This window comes from Mobula hypostoma, chromosome 27 (assembly GCF_963921235.1).
Source record: "Mobula hypostoma chromosome 27, sMobHyp1.1, whole genome shotgun sequence".
Lineage (NCBI taxonomy): Eukaryota > Metazoa > Chordata > Chondrichthyes > Myliobatiformes > Myliobatidae > Mobula > Mobula hypostoma.
In genome coordinates, this window is record NC_086123.1 from 20,406,491 (window position 1) to 20,419,460 (window position 12,970).

The window sequence follows — 12,970 nt, forward strand, 5'->3', positions numbered from 1 at the left end:
TCTCCCCAAGGGAGCTTCAGTCAACATATGGAGTTTGTACTGCTCTCCCAGATTGCAAAAGAGCCTGCACTCAGGATCCATTGCCTGGGGGGAAACTTACAGGAATGAGCTTCAAGTCTGTGTAGATGCTTTTCGCAGCATTTCAGGGAAAAATACTGATTTTGAACATTATTCCCTGGAGCTGGACAGATTATTCTGTGTATATGTAGTGGTCTCACGGTATCGTGCACCTTCCTAGACCTTTTGTTGAACCCTCTTCAGAATTGACTTTGCAGAGAATTTGCAGTACCGTATTGTCTGCGAATGCCCGAGTCCAGAAGAAGAAATCAGAACACTGGGAGAAGTCAGCAGGCCAAGCAATACCAGTGGAAACTTGACCTCCAAACATCAGTTTACACCTCTTGCCTCCACAAGTGCTGCTCGACTTGCTAAGTTCTTGCAGGGTAAAAATGTTGGCATAAGTCCCCTTTTTATTCAGCAGCTGATAGCTGTTGATAAGCTTGGAAACAGCACTAGCCTGAGATGTATTGGAGTACAAGGAGAATAATTTTTAGATAACATCAAGTTTACCAGTGGTAGAAAAATGGAAGCATTGCAATAATCTGCAAGGTTATGAAGTTTAAAGGTAATCAGTCGTGGGTGAGCAATACAAAAATAAAATGAGTAGCAGTTCCCTTTGAAGTCTGTTACATTGATTATTTTTTTAATCATTAAAATCTTCCATGCATCGATGTGTAAGCAACTGCTATGGACCAAGTTCTCAACTTTCCTGCATTCTTATCCCTTCTCAATATTAGAGTCGATGGTTGTGATTTTTTTTTCAATGCAGAAATCCACAGTCCTCACCTTGAGTTGCACCAGATGGCATCTTAAAAACTATTATAATTTTGTGAAACTGAAGAGCAGTCCCTGTGATTGGTTGCTGCAATGATCCAGATAGGTTTTAATAGGTACATTTAATGTCAGAGAAATGTATACAATATACATCCTGAAATTCTTTTTCTTCGCAAACATCCACAAAAACAGAGAAGTGCCCCAAAGAATGAATGACAGTAAAATGTTAGAACCCCAAAACCCCCCTCCCAGGCTCAAGCAGCAGCAAGGCAATGATTTCCCCCCCCCCCAAGTAAAAAAGCATCGGTGCCCTCCACTGAGCACTCAAATGTGCAGCAAAGCATCAATAAAGACACAGACTTGCAGTACCCCAAAGACTACTCGGTCACCCGGTAACTTGACATACGATAGGCTCTCCCTCTCCCTAATAAGGGAAAAAGAGGTGTCCCCGTTTCACAGTGAGAGGGGAGACATGACAAACAACTCACCGATTTATGGTGTTAAAAGTCTGATGTGTTGCTTTTTCTGAGCCCTGTGCCCAAAGAACTCAGGTCTCTGAGCACACAGCGAGCAGCCAGCTCACTGCTTACGATCTTCCGTGTTCTCCCGTGCTACACCAGTCGGGGGCGGCACCGGCCTCGAATCAGCCCGTCTCCAGAGCCACGAAAATCTGGCACCCTGAAGGCACATTCGTCTTCCAGGCCACGTGCTTGGCATATCAAAAAGCGGCTGGTCGTGAGGCCCTGAGAGTGGCTCCCATTCCGGCAAAGAACCAAAGTCAGAGTGTAACTCCAGGTCAGGGTCTTCAAAAGAACCTTGAAAGGGGGTGAAAAAGAGATATCAAAGATGGATCAAAGAACTGTTTCCAAAGATGCAAGCAAAGGATCACTGTTAAACTTCGCCCTCCGTCAAGTTCCAGTAACGTTCAAGACTTCCTCGGTTGATGTACATGAGTTGCAGATTATTGCTACTGGATTTCGCGTGGATGGTTTTTCTGAAATTCATCAGAATTTATGCTGGAGAATCATTTCTCTTCTAGACCCCTTGCAGAGTCTGACCCCATATGTACTGTAGGTCTAGTGAATAAGAGTGAACTATGTAGGAGTCATGTATTGTTTTTCTGTCCATATTGTACATCGAGTCGAGCATTTTTACTGTGGGTTACAGTAATCTGTTACGTGGGTTTGGGTGTGGTAGAAGCAAATGTGCCTTTAACTTTAGTTTGTGATTAGGTGGGGTCATGGATTTTTTTTTCGTTGACCGCTAATTTGGTTATGCCAGCATCACTTATTTCATTATCGCTACACTACTTTTGTTTTTTTTTCACGATAAGATCTTTCATCTTTGCTGGTGTTGTAATAAAGGATTGAACGTGTGTTGTTTTTTGTTTGACTTGGAACTCAGTTGTTTGGAAGCACGTCACAGTGTTAATTCCCTCACTCTGTCTCTGTGTATTTGGTCCGTTTTTCAAGCGACTGCTACAAACTGAAAAGTAAGCTTAAATTTCCTATCCACCCGATCTCTGTCTCTCATGATTGTCTGTATCCATGTCATGTCACCCATCAGCCTTCTCCTATAGGACTATAGACATAGAGGAGCAGAGTGAGGCCATTCTGCCCACTGAGTCTTCTCTGTCATTCCATCATGGCTGATATACTATCCCTCTCAACCCCACTCTCCTGCATACTTCCCGTGACATTTGACACCCTTACGAATCGAAAGAAGTTGCCAATCTCCGCTTTAATATATGCATCGACTTGGCCCCCCACAGGTTCACCACCCTCTGGCTGTAGAAATTGCTCAACATCTCCGTTCTAAAGGGGCGTCAAATGAAACCGTTCTGGCGATGAAAGGGTTAATGTACGATTGGCTCTCAGCCTTCTAAACTCCAGCAAAGCCCTCAAATGCTGCTTGTACATTAACCCTTTCATTCCCAGGATCTTCCTTGTGAAGCTCCTTTGGCCTTTCTCCGATGCTGGCACATCTCTTTCTGAGATAGGGCACCCACAACTGCGCTCAATATTCCAAATGCCTTACAAAGCCTCACCTCGAAGGAGAGCAAATCCAGCCTGTCCAGTGTCTTCTCATTTCAGAAACGCTTCGTTTCAGGTTAACATCTTGGTGATAAATAGCGGCAATCAGAAATACACATACAAATTCAATTGTGGCCTAACCAGCATTTTATAAAGTTGTAGCATAACCTTCCATCCATATTCAATGCCGTAGCAAGTAACTCTAATGCCTTCTTAACTCTGTGTAGCTGCCTTTAGGAATTCTTGGAATTTGTATACTAAGCTCCCCCCTATTTCATAGTGCTCCCCAGGACCCCTACTATTTATCACCTATGTTTTCAAATTCCAGTTGTGCAAGTGAATAAGCCCAGCACTTTGGTGCAGTACTTAAGCAGATGTGCCATCCCTTGCCTTACTGACTGTAGATGGCTTTCCCATGTAGGGAAGTAGCTTAATACCTAGCAGGGTGCGTCTCTGGGTCTGGGATTCTGGGCAGCTTTCCAATGACATTTGTGTGTCCTGGTGAATGTCTTTGTCACCAGATACAGGGCCGGAAGCATTTGCTGAGTTGGTTTCATCTATGTGTCACTGGAGGCAATGGAGAACTATCTTGATAATTGACAGAACACAGCACAAAAATAATAGGAGTTCCTGATTGCATCAATATCACTTGTGACTTGCAGAAAAGAGCAAATCTGAGAGGAACAAGCAGATATTGCCAAATAAGGTTTTAAAGGGGATAGGTTTTAGATATTTTGGAAGTGAAACTTTCCAAAGGTAAACTTGAATAGTACAGAATAAATGCTTTCAACTTTCCTGAGGTTAATTAGATAGATTAAACTCTGCCTCGATGAAAGAAACAGACTTGGATTCCCATTGTTTGAATTGGTAGAATACCTGAGCAGTGCTTTCAAATAGATCTGATAGCTCACCAGGGATTTATTGATAGCACAGAGAGTGCTAGCAAAATGTCAAGCTACTAAAGTACAAAAATACTGCAACAGTGAATGTAGGGACTGCATCTTTCTACATCAGTGTTCCAACATGAAGATATGGGAGCGTCAGTATTTTACTGCATTGAGTAACAAATTTAGATTTGCAAACTTGCTTTTAGAGATTTGGTTGGTAACCATAGACTAGTTCCAGAGCCTAATTTGATAAATTGTTGGCTGGAATTTATAGCCGCTAAAATATTGAAATGCAAGTTTCACGTACATCTCTAGATTGATGAGGAATGTAGGTTTCTATTCATCCTATTCATCTCCCTGAAAGCTTTCCCCAATTGAATCAATGTGGCATTTTCATACTTAATTTCTCTTCCTCTAATACAAGCCAAAAACTTTTCAATTAAAACTTCCTAAACAGAATTCAGGGATTCAATATTAAGCAGTTTAGATTGGTGATCAGAAGTCACATTGTCAGTGATATAGTTAAGTCAACATTTCTCACATCAGTGGTTTTCTATTCTTAATTTATGTATAGGACAGTAAAACTATGCGGGAAAACTACTCTGTTGGAAACCAGAAGTGTTTAATCTGTCGAAACTAAGGTACATAGAAGAAGTATTACTACGAACCTCTCTGTTCTGCCATTCAACAATATTAACTGCTCCTATTCCGTGCCTTTCCTTAATGTTTTTAATACCTTGGATTAACAAAACAAAGGTTTAATGTCAACAATGTATTGTCATCAATTGTTGTTAATGGAAGGATTTACTTTTTTAACCACCAAAAGAAGGAGATAATTTTTAACTTCACCTAACATCACTCCTAAAAAGCCACATCAAGCTTTGGCTGCTCTCTGGTCATAGGTTCCCAAATCAATGGAATGGTTGGTGGGGTGGAGATGCGTCTCTACCAAAGGAGGTGTAAGGTGCTTCTTCCCTCCGCTAGCTTGCAGGTTGCCCTTGGGCAAGGTGTAGCGCCTGCTTAGCCTGCTGATCAGGGTCACGTGAAGCCATATCGCTAGTCCTGGTTATACGACCACTGACTCCAGGCAGGCAATCTCTGTAGAGTATTGATAATGGGTGGCGGGGGGAGGGGGGTCACCTGTCTTATAAAGACACTGCCCGGAAGAAGGGAATGGCAAATCACTTCCATAGGAAAATTTGCCAAGAATGATCATGGTTATACACCATGATGGCCTATGTCATCATGACACGGCCCATGATGATGGTGATGAATTTGAAAACTTCCTCACCTGTCCGAAACCAGGATTTTCCCCACCACCCAGTACTGCTCTTTCCCGTGTGTTCCCTCAAATCTACTGTTTGTCTCTCCTTAAAGTTCTACAAAATTGCACCATACTTTCTAAATTTCAGAGAGTACAGTTCTCACTTCGGTAGCCCTCAGGTAGGCGACAGAAACATCTCTCTGTTAATTGGGGGATTTATGATCAGGGAAGAGCCTAAAACCTGATGTGACTTGTTGGACGTGAAATTAGAAAATGCCTACACAGAAATTTTGAACTCTGTTCTGTTACCAGTAATTGATGCCAAGCCATTTTTAATAATAAATCTTTGTGTTGTTTTATTAATCTAAAGACATTGAGACAAGTATCATTCTGATTTATGTGTGGTGGATACCTACAGAGACCAGAAGTTGTAGAATCCTAAACTGCATGCCATACTCCAGATATGGTTTAATCAGGCACATTAATGCTGAAATGTAACTGAAACACATCCACATCTGCGATTAATTATGTTCCAACTTGTCACTATGGACCAAACCTCACATGAGTGAAAGTTGCAGGGGGAATACAAAGGACACTTTTCATTACTGTGGCATTATTATGGTCTAGTGGGGTGGTGGGCATGCTTTTTATTTTGAAGATTCAAGTATTTCATTTTTGTTGTATAGCCTCTAGCAAGGATACATGATATTTTATTATGAATAAAGTTTTTATTTTTAAAATAGTTATTTTGCAGACATTTTACCTTCATCCTGTTTCCTCCTCCTCCATAGCCTTGGAGGGTCTTGACTTTTTTTTTGCATGATTAATTTTCTTTCTTTTCTCGCTATTTTGAATATGCTGTGTATGTTTTGCGTCTTTGCCCCAGAGGAACGCCATTACATTCGGCTGTATCCATGTATGGTTGAGCGATGATTAATTTTGATTTGAGTTGACAGGTTTTGTTTGCTTGACATTAGATGCATTGTCTCAATGAGTTACTTTTTTTAAGGTTCTCCCTCTGGCCATCTGCACTTTCTCAGTTTTCCCTTCTTGCTAGACTTAGTCACTGCTCCAGAGTGACCTTCTAACTGGCAACAGCCATCAGCCAGTCACACTGGGAATTGAAGAGCTTATGGGTTGGCAGGTGGGCCAAAAGTGAGATTGGCAGAAACTTTGGAAATGATTCCTTCCACCTTTTTGGTCTTTTACATTTAGGTCACCTGTTTAAGTAGTTGCTCTTTTTTTTACTGGTTTTTATTTTGGTGAATTTCTGAAGCTTTTCCCTCATTCAAGAAAATTAATAAATGCAGAAGACAGCAGATTGAAGATTCAAAGTACATTTATTATCGAAGTTTGTAAAAGTATACAACTCTGAGATTCGCCTTCTGCCAGAGACAGCTACGAATTAAAGAGCCATGGCACCCATTCAAAGAAGAAACACAAACATCCCAAAAACAAATCTTGCAAATGTCAACAACAAAAAAAAATCCAACAAAAACATAGGCTATGAAACACAAAATTGAAAGGCATGTAATGAATCTGAAATATAAACAGAAATACTTGGTAGATCTTTCTATGGAGAAGAATAAAATTCATTTCAAGTGGATAATCTTTCATTCGGACTCATGGACCAGAAACTTAACTGTTGCTTTCACTTACACCGAGAGTTTACAGTATTTACTGCTTTTATTTCAATCTGTTGATATTTCTTTGCTTGTGATTAAATTTTTGATATAATTTGTGTTAGTGGCCTTTTAGGAAATTATAGAAGCTTTTTCACGTAGCCTTTGACTTGCATGATTCAAAGCTTGCTAACATTACCACTCACGGAATTGTGGTGGATCTTTTTCTTTTCTTGGTATCCATATGGTTTGTTTTCAGGTGGCATAGTCTAATCAATATTATTTGCAATCGAACAGAAGAGAATTCTGCAGATGCTGGAAATCCAGAGCTACGGACACAAAATTTGCAGGAAAAACTCAGCATGTCAGGCAGCATCTATGGGGAGCAATAAATGGTTGACATTTCGGATGAGACCCCTTCATCAGGACTGACTTTATTTATTGAGGGTCAGCATGGAATGGGCCCTTCCAGCTCTTTGAGCTGCACTGCCCAGCAACCCCCGACTTAGCCCTAGCCTGATTGTGGGTCAATTTATAATGACCAATTAACCTGCCGAGGAATCTGGAGCACTGGGAGGAAACCAACATGGCCACAGGTAGAGCATGCAAACTCCTTACAGGCAGTAGCGGGAATTGAACCAGGGGTTGCTGGTACTGTAAAGCATTGTGCTTACCACTACGCTACCGCGCCGCCCCCACTTTGCATTTTGCGGTTGAAGTTATTTGAAAAAACCTGTTGCCACTTTGTGGCATACTTTCTCAGCTACAAAGTGCAGAAGAAACTTGTGGTAGGCAGCTCCACTTTCCAGTGGAGCTGTTTTCAATCTGAATATCGCGAGACAATCCCAGAAAATGCGGTTAGTTTTGACAGTGAATGCATAATGTCATGTTCAACTCAACTTCAACATAAACACGATGAAGCCAACCAGTATTTTAGGCATGCTTTCATGACGTGGGTCTGAAGCCTAGGCTTCAACTGAACGATCCAAATATGTCTTGGACTCTGCATTTTGATTTTTTTTAAATGAGTATTGCTGTGAAACAATGTTAGCTATGGTCCTTTCCATTGGATAACAGTTGTATTCATCCAATACGCTTAATAACATTAATGGCATCATCTACGGCTTGATGTAGTAATTTTTGAGCCACATCAGGATCATCCACAGGCACTTGTGAGTGTGTAATTTCGGCTTTATTTCAACACTAAACCAGATTATGCATCGCTGTAGTTGTTGAATTTTAAATGGGCCATTGAATTGAGGCCTTCCTACTCACGCAGGTGAATGCAGCCGATTCTGCAGTGCTGGTAAAAGAGCAGGAAAACTCTTCTGTTGCTAGACCAGTTCGTGCCACTCTTTTTGTAAGTCTTTTCGATGTGATACTTGGCTGTAACACTACAGCATTAGGAATGTTAATTGTAAGTACTTGGTTGTCAAAAACGCTATATAAATATAACTTCAAAAGCAGCTTTACAAAACCCTTAACTTTATAAAATTAAATACTAAATTATTAATTAGTATTAAACATTTAATGATGTTAATTAGTATCTGAGAAATTGATGATTAAGATTTTCTTTATGGCTCTGTGCTTTCTATTCTGCAACCTTAATACATAAGTGCCAATTAATTTATCTAAATACTGTGGGATTATAGCCACTTAAAAGATGTGGATGCTTAATGGCAAAGAGTTCATTGTATTACTTTGAACTAAAGCAGAATCTCAAGATGGAAAGTCACTTTTCATTCTGTCATTCTGCCCATTTTAACTTGCATGTATTTACTCCATTACTGATTTTTTTTAAAGAAAGGCTTTTTGGCATTTCAGGTTGTGAATTAGTTTGAGAATTAATTATGTAAGGAAATGGAATAAACATTCAGTAAATAATGAGGGACTTCAGTGACTCCCCCCGCACTGCTGATAAGCAAGTGAAGTGATGTTTGTCAGAACACTACTAGTGCAGATCAGTGATCAACCAAGTACGGAGTCCACACCAAGATGAAGCTGTGTTCTGTCCACACTCTTGTCTGAGTTAGATTGCTGGCGAGTGACAGAGAACGACCTTGCCAAGCTGTCGTCATTCCACTCCATGAGATCAAGAAAGATCTCTCACCACGCTCTGCTCCTTCAGTGTCACCAAGAGGACGTGGCCACAATCACCATGAGGAAACGTTGGAGATGGATTGGGCGCGTGATGAGAAGAGGGGGGGCCAACTCCATCATCAAGACCGTGCTCCACTGGACCCCCAAAGGGCGGAGGAAACGCAGGAGACCAAAGACAACTTGGCGCCTTACGGTAGAGTCAGAAATGAGGACTCTGAGCTACACCTGGGGAACAATAGAGAAGATGGCCTAGGGCAGACAGAGGCTCAGGACCTTCTTTGCTGCCCTAAATGCCAGTAACTCAAAAGAATTGTCGTGTTCACCGGGACCTCAAGTCCAAAGTCCATAATCATCTCTGACGTTGAATTTACTTGGTTGGCACTGTGATGGAGTATGGCCAGTTAGGAGCAAAGAATACCATCTGTTGTGTTGTGTACATGAAACCCCAGTGTAAGGATATAACTTGTGCTAATTTGCAGGGAATGTTACCACTTTTGTTATGAAGGAGATTCCATGTTTTAGAAAGCAGTAAGGGATGGTGAGAAAGGAGCATTTGATAATATTGGTCTACTCCAAACAAAACCAGCTGGTGAATGACTATTTCCACTTATGGAAGCCTTTTTTCAACCATGTTTGCAGCCTTTAATGAAAAGCAATTGCATCCCATCAAACGAGCGCTGTCTCGACTGTTGGGCACATGCTGGTGTTTTTTCTTCCCCCAGATGCAGTGTCTCATTCGTACAGTTCTTGGATATCCGGACTGTCATCTGTTTGTCACTTAAAATACTTCTGTCTTTGTATAAAGATTACTGAAAAGATGGTTCTTTTAACTACTGCGTGGGATCATTTGCATTGGCCACAGCATGGTCTAATTTCCTTTGAAATTCTACCTTGATCCATGAATCTAGCTTTGAGCTTTTACAAAAAAATTAGTTCATTTAAAATTGTTGCATCTATACAAGTGCAGTGTAAATTTTGCAATCTATTTGTGTATCTTTTTCTACTTACAGAAGTCAATACAGTGGATTCTGGTTAAATGGGACACATCAAGATCAGTACATTTTGATCAATTAAGTGACTGCCCCAATTAGCCATGGTTTCATAGAAACAGCTAAAAGGGATAACAAAAACCAACTACCATTTCGAATGATGTGTTTAAATGAAATACAGAACAAACGGGAACACTACCAATACTACTACAGTACTATAACACTGTATTAGTTTGTAATAGGTATCGACAAAGGAATTTATCCAGCGTATACAGCTGTGGTCTTCTGATTGTAAATGAACAGAATTAGCACAGACACCTACTACAGACAATGGACTGCTTTCCTGCCTAAAGTCAAGATGAAAAACAAAATTATCAAAAATCACTGCTTTTTGAATCGTCATCCATCGGCCCAAAGGAATAACAAAGCACAAGCACGCAACTGATGTTATTTTAAAAACTGTTCGTTCCATAGTGTCTAATGGCCACACAAGTGCACATGACTGGTGGTAGTTATAAACCATTTGGTAGCAAACAGTCTCTTGCCCCAACTGAGCAGCATAGTGTTCCAAATAAATGAATTGATTAGTTTTTGTTCTTTTAAGAGTTGTTCCAAATAGTGGCTGTCTTGTAACCAATGGCCTAATTAACTGGAATCCACTACAGTAATAATAGACTTTGAGCTCACTATCTACTATATATATTCAGATGTAGTTCTACAAAATTTGAATGCATTTTCTTCTGTTCCCAGTACCTTAGATCTCAGCAATTAAACAAAAACTGTTTGACATTATCCCAGATTTCTATGTTAACTGGTTATAATTTTCTCTTTTAAATTTAACTATCTGCAAGAAGCTCATGTCACCTCCCCCCCTGAGAGGAGAAATTCAATCACCTGTCGCTTCTATTACAAACAACTGAGTTGCATCAAATCTTAGGCCTGTGTATCCAGCAGGAATGCAAATAAAAATTACAGAGCAGCAGGATGTCTAATGTTCAGTATTGTTAAGCAGAGTGAGATGAAGACATTTTAACATTTTTTTTAAAAAGTACATTTTTAAAAAATGCCTCTGGAGCAATTGCAACACACACACACACTCCATGCACGAGCGCACACACACACTCCACGCACGAGCGCACACACACACTCCACGCGCACACAGTTTTCCAACGTTTGCAGAATCTCTTGTGTTTGTGATTCAGAGCAATTGTCCCAACAGCTTGTGAACTACGTAGTAAAGCATCATCCCATTGCTGCCATGGAATTGTGATTGCTGGAAACCAGCTGCTGTATCTCCACATTTAAAGCTCCTTGCGACATCAGGGGAGCACATGCAAATAGTTTTCCCATTTTTGGCCGTGCTTATTGTCTGTATTGCTATTTGTTCTCTGTTCAAGGGCACAGAAGCTTAGCTTACAATCCAGTAACTACCATCAAAGAAGATCAGAACACATTTTATGTAAAAATGTATTTTCTATATATGGTTAGCTATATTCCAGCTTGCTCATTCACAGTAATCTCCTCAAAAATCAAAATAGCTAAAGTTTTGATTAGAAATCACTCTGAAAAATGCCACTGGTGTTTATGTAGTAGCTTAGTAGGCAATTTGACCTTATTGGGGAAATTTCTTGCGGGACGAGGAGCTGATTGGCAGAAGCTTTGTTTCTGAATCCTGAGTTTTCGAGATCAGGTATTTGTAAATATATTTGTTGCAAAGATCTAGTGATTGGAGCATTTTAATGGTGCTGGGTAATGGAAGTTGATTTGAGGTTCATGCGTGCTTTGTACTGGTTATGACATAATGCAAGTGACATTTTGTGTTGCAGATGTAACAGCTGATGTTGCTAATCTTCCATGTGACATTAGAATGTCCACTGATCTCCGTCCCAATTTCCTTTAAGAATTTATTCACTTCATTAATATTATTTGTGCATTATTTTATTGATTTAAATATTTGCACAGCCCTCCTTTGGTTGTGATTATTTTCGTAGCGCTACTGGCTTCTGAAATCTAACATTTAGCCCCGGGGGGGGGGTCACTGCAGGGTGTTGAAAGGTGAATTTAGCCACTTTAATGATGCACTTAATTCTGCAGTACAGTGAAGAGTGCCCACTTACCTCTGAGAGGGGAACCACATTTTCAGAAGCAATTTTTCATTTTTGTGCCAGTGTCAGCATAACAAGAGTGCCTTTTTGCAATTTGTTAGTGCTCTTTGTGTGCAGGTTTAAGCCTCACAGCTGTAGAATAAATATTGTGATCTTACTTTGATCTAAGGTGCAGTGACATGTTTTAGACATGTACATGATGGATCCCAGTTTTCTGAAGTTGGAATGAGCGTAGACCAGTACAGCACAGGAAAAAGGCTCTTCAGGCCACGATGTTGTGCCTAACTAATTGAATTAGTCATCAATTTTAGGCCAATTAAACTAATCCTCCTGCTTAGACAATGTGCATATCCTTCCATTCATACGGCTCCTGAACACCCCTATTGTATTTGCCTCTGCCATCACACCAGGCAGCACATTCCAAGCACCCACCACTCTGCGTGTAAGAAAGCAATCTCTCTGGGTCCTAACCATTCTGGTATGACAACTGCTCTGCACACAGTCACAAGAAACTGTGGAGTGTTACGGGCCACAGCTCAGCACTTAACCCCCCCCCCCGCCCCCCAAGATTGCCTACACTTCTCACTGCCTTAGTAAATCAGCCAGCATAACCAAACACCCTACCAGCCCCAGACATTCCCCCTTCTCCCCCACCCCTCCGCCGTTAGGCAGAAGAACCGAAAGCCGGAAAGTGCACACTACCGAGTACAAGGGCGACTTCTACCCAGCTATCAGTCTCTCGAACGGACCTCTTGTCTGATAAGATGAACTCTTGACCTCAGTCTATTGCGTTATGAGCTTGCACTTTATTGTTGACTCACACTGCAGTTTCTCTGAAGCTGGGACTCTTTATTCTGCATTGGTGGTGTTTCACCTTGTTCTACCTCAATGCTGATCTGTATGAGGAGTATGGACACAGCAAGCTTTTCACTGTATCTTGGTATACATGTGACAATAATATACCAATAGCCCACAAATCGTCTTTAAATAACTCTTTTGAAATAGCATTTGTACTTGTTTATTACTGCTCTTTAGTTGGCTGTCAGGTAAAAGATGGATATAAAATAGAGCTAGTGTTATAGGACCTACATTTGATCTCTGCATATGGTTTGGATTAACATTTACTAATATTGGGT

General features: G+C 40.7%; 1 protein-coding gene across 2 annotated transcripts in view; it reads left to right on the plus strand.

The window, feature by feature from the left end:
* The window catches only part of LOC134338504 (sarcoplasmic/endoplasmic reticulum calcium ATPase 2), a 103,976-nt gene that overhangs the window by 40,685 nt on the left and 50,321 nt on the right, over positions 1–12,970 (plus strand). The gene's annotated exons all lie outside the window — the stretch shown is intronic.